Genomic DNA, 11569 nt, shown 5'->3' with positions numbered 1-11569 from the left:
ATAGTTTGTTACCCACTTTCTTAAAAGTGTGACAATACTCCACATGTAGTTAAAAGTTCTGTTTGGACAAATGGCAGGGTTCAGAACGGAAGGAGCAATATTTAAATTTTGGAACACAAATTTGGCTGAAAAAGATTGTGTGCACCCTGTCGCATTTGAAGGGACCCTATGGTGCATAAACATTAGAAAACCCTCACAAGTCACCCCATTTTGGAAACTACACCGCTCAAGGATTTTATGAAGCAGTACAGTAAGCATTTTGAACTTACAGGCCCTACACAAAAATTGATTAAAAAAAAACAAACTATGTGATGACCTAATGTGAACATTTAAAAAAAAACCTAACTCTAAAAAAATAAATTATAAAACAATATTTTTTAATCTAACTATGACTAGGGGTATGAGATGGGTGATCACGGGGGGTGATTAGCAAATTGGGAAAGGAGTTATTGAAACAGATGGAGTGTCTCTCTCTTGTCTCCCAGAACAACTACAATGAGAGAAGAGACAGGCACAGCCCAAATATAAAAAGCTACAGCTATCAGAATATAGCGATGTAAAAATAATAATTTTTTCAATAAAAGATTTTAATTGTGTAAAAGCAAAAAAATTATATACATGGGGTATCGCTGTAATCGTACTGACTCAAAGAATAAAATCACCAGCATAAAAAAACAAAAAACAATTCCTGTTTTTTGTTAATTGTGCCTCCCAAAAATTGGAATAGAACGCAGTCAAAAAATGTCTAGCCCATGATTCGTCAGTGTCAGTCTTAAGGGTGCATAAAAGCAGTCGGCCACAGTTTTGTGAATTTCTTAAAAGACGGACACGCTAAACCGAGACCACACAGAGTCCAGAGTAACTCTTGTGGTTTCTGCTGTTTAGCTGTGTTGGGGCTCTTCAAATGTGATGTGGCATCCACATCAACAATAATCTTTTTGTGGGAAAAAGGTTATTTTTTTATTTTCACAGATCACGGTTATAAAATTCTGTGAAGCACCTGAGGGTTCAAGATGTTCTCCACACATCAGATAAATTCCTTTAGGGGCATAGTTTCCAAAATAGGGTAACTTTTGGGGGTTTCCACTGTTTAGACACATCAGGGGCTATGCAAACGCAACAAGGCATCAGCTATCTACTTTAGCCAATTTTACATTCCAAAAGTCAAATGGTGCTTCTTCCCATGCAATTTTCTACTACATGGGGTATCAGCATATTCAACAGAATTTGGACAATAAATTGGGGCTTTCACATTGCTTTAATTACTGTGAAGCACCTGATGGGTTGATAAACATTTCGATTGGCTTAATTTTGTTAAGTTTCAAAAATGATGCTGATGTAAAGTAGACATGTTGTAAATGTTATTTATTAACTATTTTGTGCAATATAACTCTGCTGGCATAAAAATTAAAAGTTTGAAAACTGCAAAATGTTTGTCAAAATTCTGATATTTTCACAAAACGCAAAAAAAAATTGACAACTTTACCACTTACATGATTACATGAAGTACAATTTGTCACAAAAAAGTATCAGAATCACTGGGATATGGTGAGGGGTTCCAGAGTTATTACCACACTAGATGGTGGCCCGATTCTAACGCATCGGGTATTCTAGAATATGTATGTAGTTTATTTAAAGGGAATCTGTCACCCCATTTTTGCCCCATAAGCTGGGGCCACCGCCATCAGGGGCTTATCTACAGCATTCTGTAATGCTGTAGATAAACCCCCGCTGAAATCTGAAAAATAAAAAAAACATGTTAGATTATACTCACCGGGGGGGGGGGTGCGGTGGGTGTCGCGGTCCGGTCCAGCGCCTCCCATCTTCATACAATGATGTCCTCCTCCTTGCTTCTCCCTCGGCTCCTGCGCACGCGTACTTTATCTGCCCTGTTGAGGGCAGAGTAAAGTACTGCAGTGCACAGGCACTGGGAAAGGTCAAAGAGGTCCGGCGCCTGCGTACTGCAGTACTCTGCTCTGCCCTCAACAGGGCTGATAAAGTACGCGTGCGCAGGAGCCGAGGGAGGACGTCATCGTATGAAGTTGGGCGGTGCCGGACGGGTTGGCGACACCCATCGGACCAGACCAATCGCCGGGGTGAGTATAATCTAACTCTTTTTTCTTATCTTTCAGGTTTATCAGGGGCTTATCTACAGCATTACAGAATGCTGCAGATAAGCCCGATGGTGGTGGCTGCAGCTGATAGGCGAAAAATGGGGTGACAGATCCCTTTAAATTCCACCCCAATATTACTGATTGCGGCAAATCCGTGTGGCAGGAGATGACCCACGGCAACCGTCAGGAGATCAGCGGATAGTGCCGCAGATCTCCTGACGGTAGCAGTGGCATGCATCGTTCGAATTCCGCGCCAATTCGCGGCCGGACTGCGCTTGTCGCTGATTGGTTGCGGCCGGCTGGGTCATCTCCTGCCGCACGGAGGTCAGCGGCGACGCAGCTGGGAGACGACCGGCGCAGTGCTCAATGTGCAGATGGTACCCAGGGTCCGGAGGAGAGGGGACTCTCCTCCAGGCCCTAGGTACCAGGGCTATGGAGTCGGTAAGCCACAGTTGCGACTCCGACTCCTGGATTTTATCAGGCTCTGACTCCGGCTCCTTCATAAATGGCCAATTCATAACAACAAATTTACTGTTGTAAATTATTAAACATCGTGCTTATTCAGTTTCTCATCATCATATAAGTAACCAGACCACAGAGCAAAAACTACATTTATTAGAATACAATTAGAATATAGCAAATAACTTTTATAAACTTTTCTAAACTGTAAGTAAATATGCAATAAACACTTATGCAGTTAATAAGAAATCTATAAATTTGTCCTCAGAAAAAGTATTGCCTCTGTCAGATCCTCCTTCATGGAGGCCCTCAAATCTGATCTAATTATTTTGAGAGCAGAGAACAACCTCTCTACACTAACTTGTATTGGTGGCAAAGCAGTAACCACTCGGGCAACATCTCTGACAATGTCAGGATACAGAGGAATCGCTTGTTGCACTGTTATTTTTGATGAACGGTCAAATTTCTCAATTTCTTTTAGTGCACATGAAAAATTCTGCTGAAATGTACTGGCTGTGTTCCTTGATGGGGATGACTCTTCTTCTATGCGGGAACGCTTTGCACGGTCCTTGTGATCCAAATATTTTTCGAAATTCAATTCTTCATCAGTTGATGAGGGTGAAGATGTGGCAGGACGACCAAATTCTTCTTGTTCCTCCTGACTGTTCTGCAACCCTTTCATCCTTACTGCTATTTCAAACAGAGCTTCTTTTCCTTTACTTAGCTGTTGATCATCTAGAAGAATCCGATGCATTGTGTCTACATAAACAGCTGCCAAAAGAATGTTATTTTGTAATAGTAGCTCCTCTCTCCGTTTCATTGATGTAGCAATGCCACTTGCAATTAACCCTCCTCTTTGGGACAGGCGAAACATCAGGTTCTTCCACTCCTTTAAGAAAATACCTGGAGTTAAGTCCTCTGCTTGTAATTTTTTAGTCACTGTAAATGGGTGCTCTAGCAATTTTTCCAGCTCAGTCACCTGATTCCACTGACTTTCATTTAGCGTCAGTTGAGGGTTAGCCATGTCTACAAGAAAGGTTTTCAGTTCAACCAAGTGCTGAATCATTAAGTAAGTACTGCCCCATCGTGTGGCTTGATCAATAATTGCCCCTTTTCCAGCACGTCTCTTCAAAATTGAGTCAACTTTAGGGGTTCTGGCAACAGTAGCCAATTTTCTCACCTTGCCAATCAGTGCAGCAGCATGTACTTCTTGCAGACTGTCTCTTATAGCCAGCTGTAGCGTATGCAGAACACAGCGCATGTGATGAATGAAAGAACATATTGACAGTTTCAACAAGATCTAAACTATCATGTTGCTGTTCATCTAAAGCAACTTCAGTTTGCTCCTCAGTTACAATACTGTGTTCCTCTATTTCAAACATTTCTGTGTCTGTGGACCCAGAATGTTCTTCTAGCTGCTGGTCACCATCATTACTCTCATTCATTAGCTTAATAGTACTTATCATATTTGAAGCATTGTCAGTTACGACAGAAAGAACGTGCTCTTTTTTAAGTTCATAGTCTTGCAGAACCTTTTCCACCAAGACCTGGAGAAACTCACTGGTGTGATGAGCTTTGGTGTCTTTTACTGCCAATGTCTTGGTAACTATTTCATTTTTGTCACAAACAAATCGGACATTGATGGCAAAATAGTTCACTCTGTGACGTGTGCAGGCATCCATTTTAAGAAACAGAAAGCGTCCCTTGAGAGTTTTTTTAAGTTCTTCCTTTTGTTTAAAAGCTTCTTCGATTACTAATTTTCTAATACTCTCTCTCTCCAGAGAAACACCAAGCTTGCGGGCCATTTCTCCATTCAGACACATAAAAGCTGGTCGTGAAAATAATGAAATAGGCACACTATCCTTTACAACAAGCTCTATGATCTGTTTTTTAAATGTATCTACTGTCATTGTCACAGTAACTTTGTCACTGACAAAATATCTTGCAACTGATGGCTGCAAAGTTCTCTGCTTCTTTGTTTGGCTGGAAGAGCTGGGCACTGGTTCATTGGTTTGGATGCAGTCTTTCTCATCCACTGCTTTCAGTACTTCTGGATGAAAGCGCTGTAAATGTCTCTTTAGATTAGAAGCTTTGGTAGGAGCATTTTTATCTTTGCCTGAATATGCACTCATCTTGGCTTCACAGCATTTGTTTTCGTCTGGATCATTTGTCATACACTGACAGACATAATGTTTTCTATCTTGAGTGATGGTGAAATGTTCAAATACAGCTGATTTAATGTGATGCTTCTTTGACATTCTCAGGTTTTTAATTCTGCATTCACAATCCAAATGACAATTGTTTTTCCTAAAAACAATTGTACAAAATTATTGCCAGGTCGTACAACTGATATAGTGGTCAGTAATACTGTTATTATTCCTCATGTACTCACAGTTAACTGATGCAAAGTTTGTTGAAAGGATACTTCTTACAGTCTTCCTCTTCTGAGTAGCAGGCAGCTGTGAGATAGAATCATAGAATCTTAGAGTTGGAAGGGACCTCCTGGGCCATCTGGTCCAACCCCCTGCTCAAAGCAGGATTCGCTAAATCATCCCAGTTAGATGTCTGTCCAGCCTCTGTTTGAAGACTTCCATTGAAGGAGAACTCACCACTTCTCGTGGCAGCCTGTTCCACTCATTGATCACTCTAACTGTCAAAAAGTTTTTTCTAATATCTAATCTGTGTCTCCTCCCATTCAGCTTCATCCCATTGCTTCTAGTCTTTCCTTGTGCAAATGAGAATAAAGTTGATCCTTCTACAATGTGACAGCCCTTTAGATATTTGTAGACAGCTATTAAGTCTCCTCTCAGTCTTCTCTTTTGCAAACTAAACATTCCCAAATCCTGCAACCTTTCCTCATAAGACAGGGTTTGCAGACCGGTCACCATTCTGGTCGCTCTTTTCTGAACTTGCTCCAGTTTGTTGATGTCTTTTTTCAAATGTGGTGCCCAAAATTGGACACAATATTCCAGATGAGGTCTGACCAAAGAGGAGTAGAGGGAAATAATTACTTCACGTGATCTAGACTGTATGCTTCTGTTAATACATCCTAGAATTGCATTTGCCTTTTTTGCTGCTGCATCACACTGTTGACTCATATTCAGTCTGTGATCTATTAGTATACCCAAGTCTTTTTCACATGTGCTGTCACTTAGCCCTATTCCTCCCATTCTATATATGCTTTTTTCATTTTTATTGCCCAGATGTAGTACTTTGCATTTCTCCCTGTTAAAAACCATTCTGTTAGTTGCTGCCCACTTCTCCAGTTTATTTAAATCTTTTTGAATCCTCTCTCTCTCTTCTCTAGTATTAGCTATCCCTCCTAGCTTTGTGTCATCAGCAAATTTAATCAGTTTACCCTCAATTCCTTCATCTAAATCGTTGATAAAGATGTTGAACAATACAGGGCCCAGGACAGAGCCCTGTGGTACCCCACTTGAGACATTCTTCCAACTGGATGTGCAGCCATTTACGACCACTCTTTGGGTCCGATCACTAAGCCAGTTATGAATCCACCTAACAGTTGCCTTGTCCATTCCATACTTAGTCATTTTTTCAATAAGGATTGTATGAGAGACTTTGTCAAATGCTTTGCTGAAGTCAAGATATACTATATCTACAGCATTTCCTTGATCCACCCAATCAGTAATACCATCATAGAAGGAAATTAAATTAGTCTGACATGACTTATTAGTTACAAACCCATGCTGACTCTGTTTAATCACTTCATTCTTATCCAGGTATTGACATACATGTTGTTTAATAATTTGTTCAAAGATCTTTCCTGGTATAGAAGTCAGACTCACCGGCCTATAGTTGCCTGGGTCCACCTTCTTCCCCTTTTTGAAGATAGGAACAACATTTGCTCTTCTCCAGTCTTCTGGCACTTCTCCTGTTCTCCAAGAATTTTCAAAGATTATGGAGAGGGGTTCAAAAATTTCTTCTGCTATCTCCTTCAGTACTCTGGGGTGTAATTCATCTGGACCTGGAGACTTGAATACATTTAGGTTAGCTAAGTGTTTCCTCACTATCATTCTGTTTATAGATATCCTGGATTCTTCTATTCCCTTAATAGGACAGTGAATAACAGTTGATGTTACATTTCCTTTCTGAGAGAAAACAGATGCAAAATAGGAATTTAAAAGTTCAGCCTTCTCAACATCCTGTCTTACCATTTCATCATTTTCATCCTGTAAAAATCCTATAGCATCTTTGACTTTTCTTTTACTTTTGACATATCCCCAAAATCCTTTATTATTGCTTTTGACATCTCTTGCAAGCCTCAATTCATTTTCAGCTTTAGATAATCTGATTTGTGCCTTGCAGGTTCTGCAGACAGCATTATATTCTTCTTTAGATATGCCTCCTTCTTTCCATTTTATAAACATTTTTTGCTTCCTTTTTAGCATGTGCTTAAGTTCTGTGTTCATCCATCCTGGTTTCCTTAAATGCTTCCTATTCTTCCCTCTTTTCGGAATTGTTAACAACTGTGCTTTGAGAATTTCATTTTTCAAGATTTCCCATCCTTCCTGGACATTTTTGTCTTTAAGGATATCCAGCCATTGGATCCCTCCAATTCTCTTTCTGAATCCCTTAAAATCTGCCTTTCTGAAATCTAACCTTGACGTCTGAGTCTTCACAGGTCTTCCGCCTCTAGTTATCCAAAATTCTAAAATAGCATGGTCGCTACCTCCTAGGGTCCCAGCCACTTTTACCTCCTCAACCATTTCCTCCCTGTTTATAAGGATTAGATCCAAGGTAGCAGTTCCCCTTGTTTTCTCCTTTACCTTTTGGAAGATAAAGTTGTCAGCAAGAGAGGATAAGAATTTCCTGAGAGAGATTCCCAACAAATGTCTGGATAGTTGAAATCTCCCATGACAACTATGTCATATTTTTTGGAGAACTTGGCCATTTGATGCATAAAGAGTTCATCCATATCTTCAGCTTGCACAGGCGGCCTGTAGTAAATGCCTACAATGGTGTCCTTTCCATTGTTCTGTCCTTGTATTCTTACCCAAACAGTTTCCACAGAACTCCCAGTCTCTGAAGCTTCAATCTCTGTGCAGATATACGCATTTCTAACATACAATGCGACACCCCCTCCTCGTTTATCAAGTCTGTTTCTTGCAAATAAGTTGTATCCTTCTAGTCTTGTATTCCAATCATGTGTATTGTCCCACCAAGTTTCAGTGATTCCAATGACATCATATTTCTTTTCCTGTGTTAGTAGTTCCAATTCTCCTTGTTTGTTGCCCATGCTTTGTGCATTAGTATAGAAACATTTTAGTTTGTGATTGGTTTCTCTTTCTCCAATATTTTTTTTAATTAGATTCTTTTGTCTTTGTTCTTCCTTTCCACTTCTAATAGCAGAGTTCTCAGTAGCATTTGTCAGGTGTATGGCTTTTTCTGGTCTTTTGCTTCCCTTCCCATGTTGTTCTAGTTTAAAGCTCTCCTTACAAGTGTAGCAAGGCGACTTCCAAATACCTGCTTTCCAGTCTTCGTAAGGTGCACCCCATCTCTAGCAAGTAGTCCATCGTATAAGTAGTTCACTCCGTGATCCAGAAATCCAAATCGTTGCTGACGGCACCATCGACGTAGCCAGTTGTTCACCTGCAGAATCTTATTCCACCTCCTTGTTCCATGGCCAGCCACTGGGAGGATGGAAGAGAAGACCACCTGCGCTCCCAGTTCTTTCACTTTCTTGCCTAAGTCTTCAAAGTCTCTGCAGATGGTTTCCAGGTCGTTTCTTGCGGTGTCATTTGTCCCCACATGTAGTAGCAGGAATGGGTAGTCATCTGTAGGTCTGAAGAGTCCTGATATCCTGTCAGACACATCTTTAATTTTTGCACCTGGAAGACAGCACATTTCTCTTGAAGTTATATCCGGTCTGCAGATAGCGGCCTCTGTTCCTCTCAACAGGGAATCCCCCATGACCACCACTCTCCGTTTCTTCTTCACAACATTTTTCTTTCTCCATCCAGGAGGACTCTGAAGGCGTACAAGGTTGCTGTTTGTTGGCAAAGTCTTATCCTGATGTATTTCTTCATCGTTTTCCTGCGTGAGAGCCTGGTACTGGTTTCTGAGCAGTATGGGTGCTGACTGCCTCCTGATTCTCCTGCTTCTCTGGGTCACATGTCTCCAATCCTCTGTTTCTTCAGGTGCACTTCGAATTTCTTCTCTTTCTGTAACATGAAGAGATAATTCTGCTCTGTCCAAGAACTCTTCACCTTCCTTAATGATCTTCAACGTAGCTAACCTCTCTTCGAGATTTTGCAACTTTTCCTCCAACAGGGTCACAAGCTTGCATTTGTGGCATGTGAAGTTTGGCTTTTCCACTGGTAAATCTGTGAACATGTAGCAAGAAATGCAGCTCACCAAATGGCTCCTGGCCTCTTCCATCTTGAGATTTCTTAAAAAGATGAAAGATGAGCCAAAATTCGCGCGCCGACAGGCGGTTTCTCCGATTTCCTCTTTTCAGCTGCAACGGCCAAAACCCAGTGATCGTTGAGCTCGCGGAGACTCTTCACTTATCCCTGTAGGCACTGGGAATATGCAAATGATCTCCTCAAGACTCTTCCCCTGGTTTCTCCGATTTCCTCTTTTCAGCTGCAACGGCCAAAACCCAGTGATCGTTGAGCTCGCGGAGACTCTTCACTTATCCCTGTAGGCACTGGGAATATGCAAATGATCTCCTCAAGACTCTTCCCCTGGCTTGGAAGACGCACACCTAGTATGATCTAGTCTAGAGGAGGAGCTTTACTACTAAGAATTTGCAACACATTTTCACTTTCAGTTTCATACATTGTAAGTAGGGGGGTTGGGGCAGCATGAGGTTAACCAAGTATAAGATTAGATAAGGGCAGTGGAGAACAGTGACACACAAGAAGTAAGAAATGTCTCTATCTCCAGCAGAACTGCTTATCACTGTTGTTCATAGTTTGATAGAACATATATATTTGAGTAACATTTATAAAATTCATATGAAAGTTCAATTATGAAATATTAATACATTTTTTTTTAAAGCTGGAGTCGGAGTCGGTACATTTCTACCGACTCCAACTCAGACTCCAACCAAAGCTAACTCCGACTCCACGACTCCGAAGCCCTGCTAGGTACCATAAACCTGTAAAAAATAGAATTAAAATAAAAAAGTGTTATACTCACCTTCCAACACCCCCGATCTCATCAGCGGTCTATCGCGCAAAGCATTACTGGGACTGGAAGATGCCGGGCGCGTGGTGTGAGGAAGGAAAGAGTCCGGGGGCCATCAGACGGTGAGTATATCACTATTTTTTATTTTAATTCTATTTTTTACAAGTTTATGGTACCCAGGGCCTGGAGGAGAGTCTCCTCTCCTCTGGACCCTCGGTACCATCCGCACATTGAGCGCTGCGCCGGTTGTCTTGTGGCTGCGTTGCCGCTGACCTCCGAGCGGCAGATGACCCACGGCAATAGTCGGGAGATCAGCGGCTAGTTCGAATGCTGCACCAATTCGCGGCCGGACTGCGCCTGTCGCTGATTGGTCGCGACCAATCAGCGACGCGGGATTTCCGTTACAGACAGAATTAGACGATTATATAGTAGATGAAGTGATACTAGTTAGAATTAAATAAATTGGCCTGGTCAGGAAGATGAAAACAGGCTGCGGCACGAAAGGGTTAAAACATGGGGCAGAGGCAAGTTGCATAATAAACTACTGCTTTTGAGGATCATGTAATATGATGTGTAATTACAAACCTTTTTTCATCCTTATCTTTAACTTAAGTTGCTCTTTTTTATTTTAGAACATGCAATATACTCGCCACATGGAAAACAACCCCATTTGGGTCTGGATGCGTTGAAATGGGTTTTTGTTGTAAAAGATACCTGGTGACTAACAAGGTGATATTTAAGGTTAGGGGCTTGCCAAGCAGTGATAAGTAATATAGACCTAAGTCTCCCAAATAATTGGTCTTGATTGATGTCCCTGCTATGCAGTGGACAGTACCTACCAAAAGTGGTTAAAAAATGACAACCAGTGAACCGATGCCAGGAAACGAATGTCAGATCCGTGGGTCATACCAGGTTATACATATATATGCACAAAAAAATACGCATACCAAACACCTACTTGCTGAGAGAAACATACATGGCATTAAGAAATCACTAAATGTAATTAAATACAATTAAAAAATGTATGTATTTATTGAAACAAATCAGTGTCAGTGTGATATGCCGCACAGGCACACTCGGGCTGTAGACGTAACCAGGCCACCTGCAGAGGAAAGTGCCAGCACATTGCTGATTTCCAGGCCACAAGCCTCCAGCTAAGAACTGTTTGCATTTTAAGAGGTCAGTGGAGTTGGCCAGGACTGGCATAAAATGCTAACATTTCAGTGCACATATTGCAAATTGATCAGATGAATTGAGGCTGCAGGTAATTGGCATATTTATCTTGTGTTCATATTGCTTGATGTTTAAACTGCACTGGTATTTCAATGATTTTTTAGCACCATCTTTTTACACCATCACCGCAGAAGAAATACTAGCACAGGCTTCCAGCATCCGTTGTTTCAGATGCTGCACATCTCGTATCTTTACAGCATACACAATTGCCTTCTGGTGACCTCAAAGATAAAAGTCTAAGGGGGTCAGGTCGGGACACCTTGGTGGCCATTCAACTGGCCCACGACGACCAATCCACTTTCCAGGAAACTGTTCATGTAGGAATGCTCGGACCTGACACTAATAATTGATGGTATGGTGTTGTGAGTTCATTTTCTGGTCCACCAGTTGTGAGTTCTCCTTCCAGGCTCCCTCTGGTGGTAACAGGAGGTAGTGAGGCTGATTTAATCAGTAGAGATCTGCCACCTGATAATGAGGATGATGATTGGACCTCAGACTGGATTTAAGACAGCCTACACCCTATTCTGGTGCTGGTGATTCCTTCTGGCTTGTCAGGTCTTGGTTTTCAGCTCTATTCCACTCATCTAAAGCTAAGTTTATCTGCTAATGTT

The sequence above is a fragment of the Dendrobates tinctorius genome, unplaced genomic scaffold (genome assembly GCF_039654945.1).
Source record: "Dendrobates tinctorius isolate UK_male_01 unplaced genomic scaffold, ASM3965494v1 ptg000308l, whole genome shotgun sequence".
Classification (NCBI taxonomy): domain Eukaryota; kingdom Metazoa; phylum Chordata; class Amphibia; order Anura; family Dendrobatidae; genus Dendrobates; species Dendrobates tinctorius.
This window is presented reverse-complemented; position numbering follows the sequence as displayed.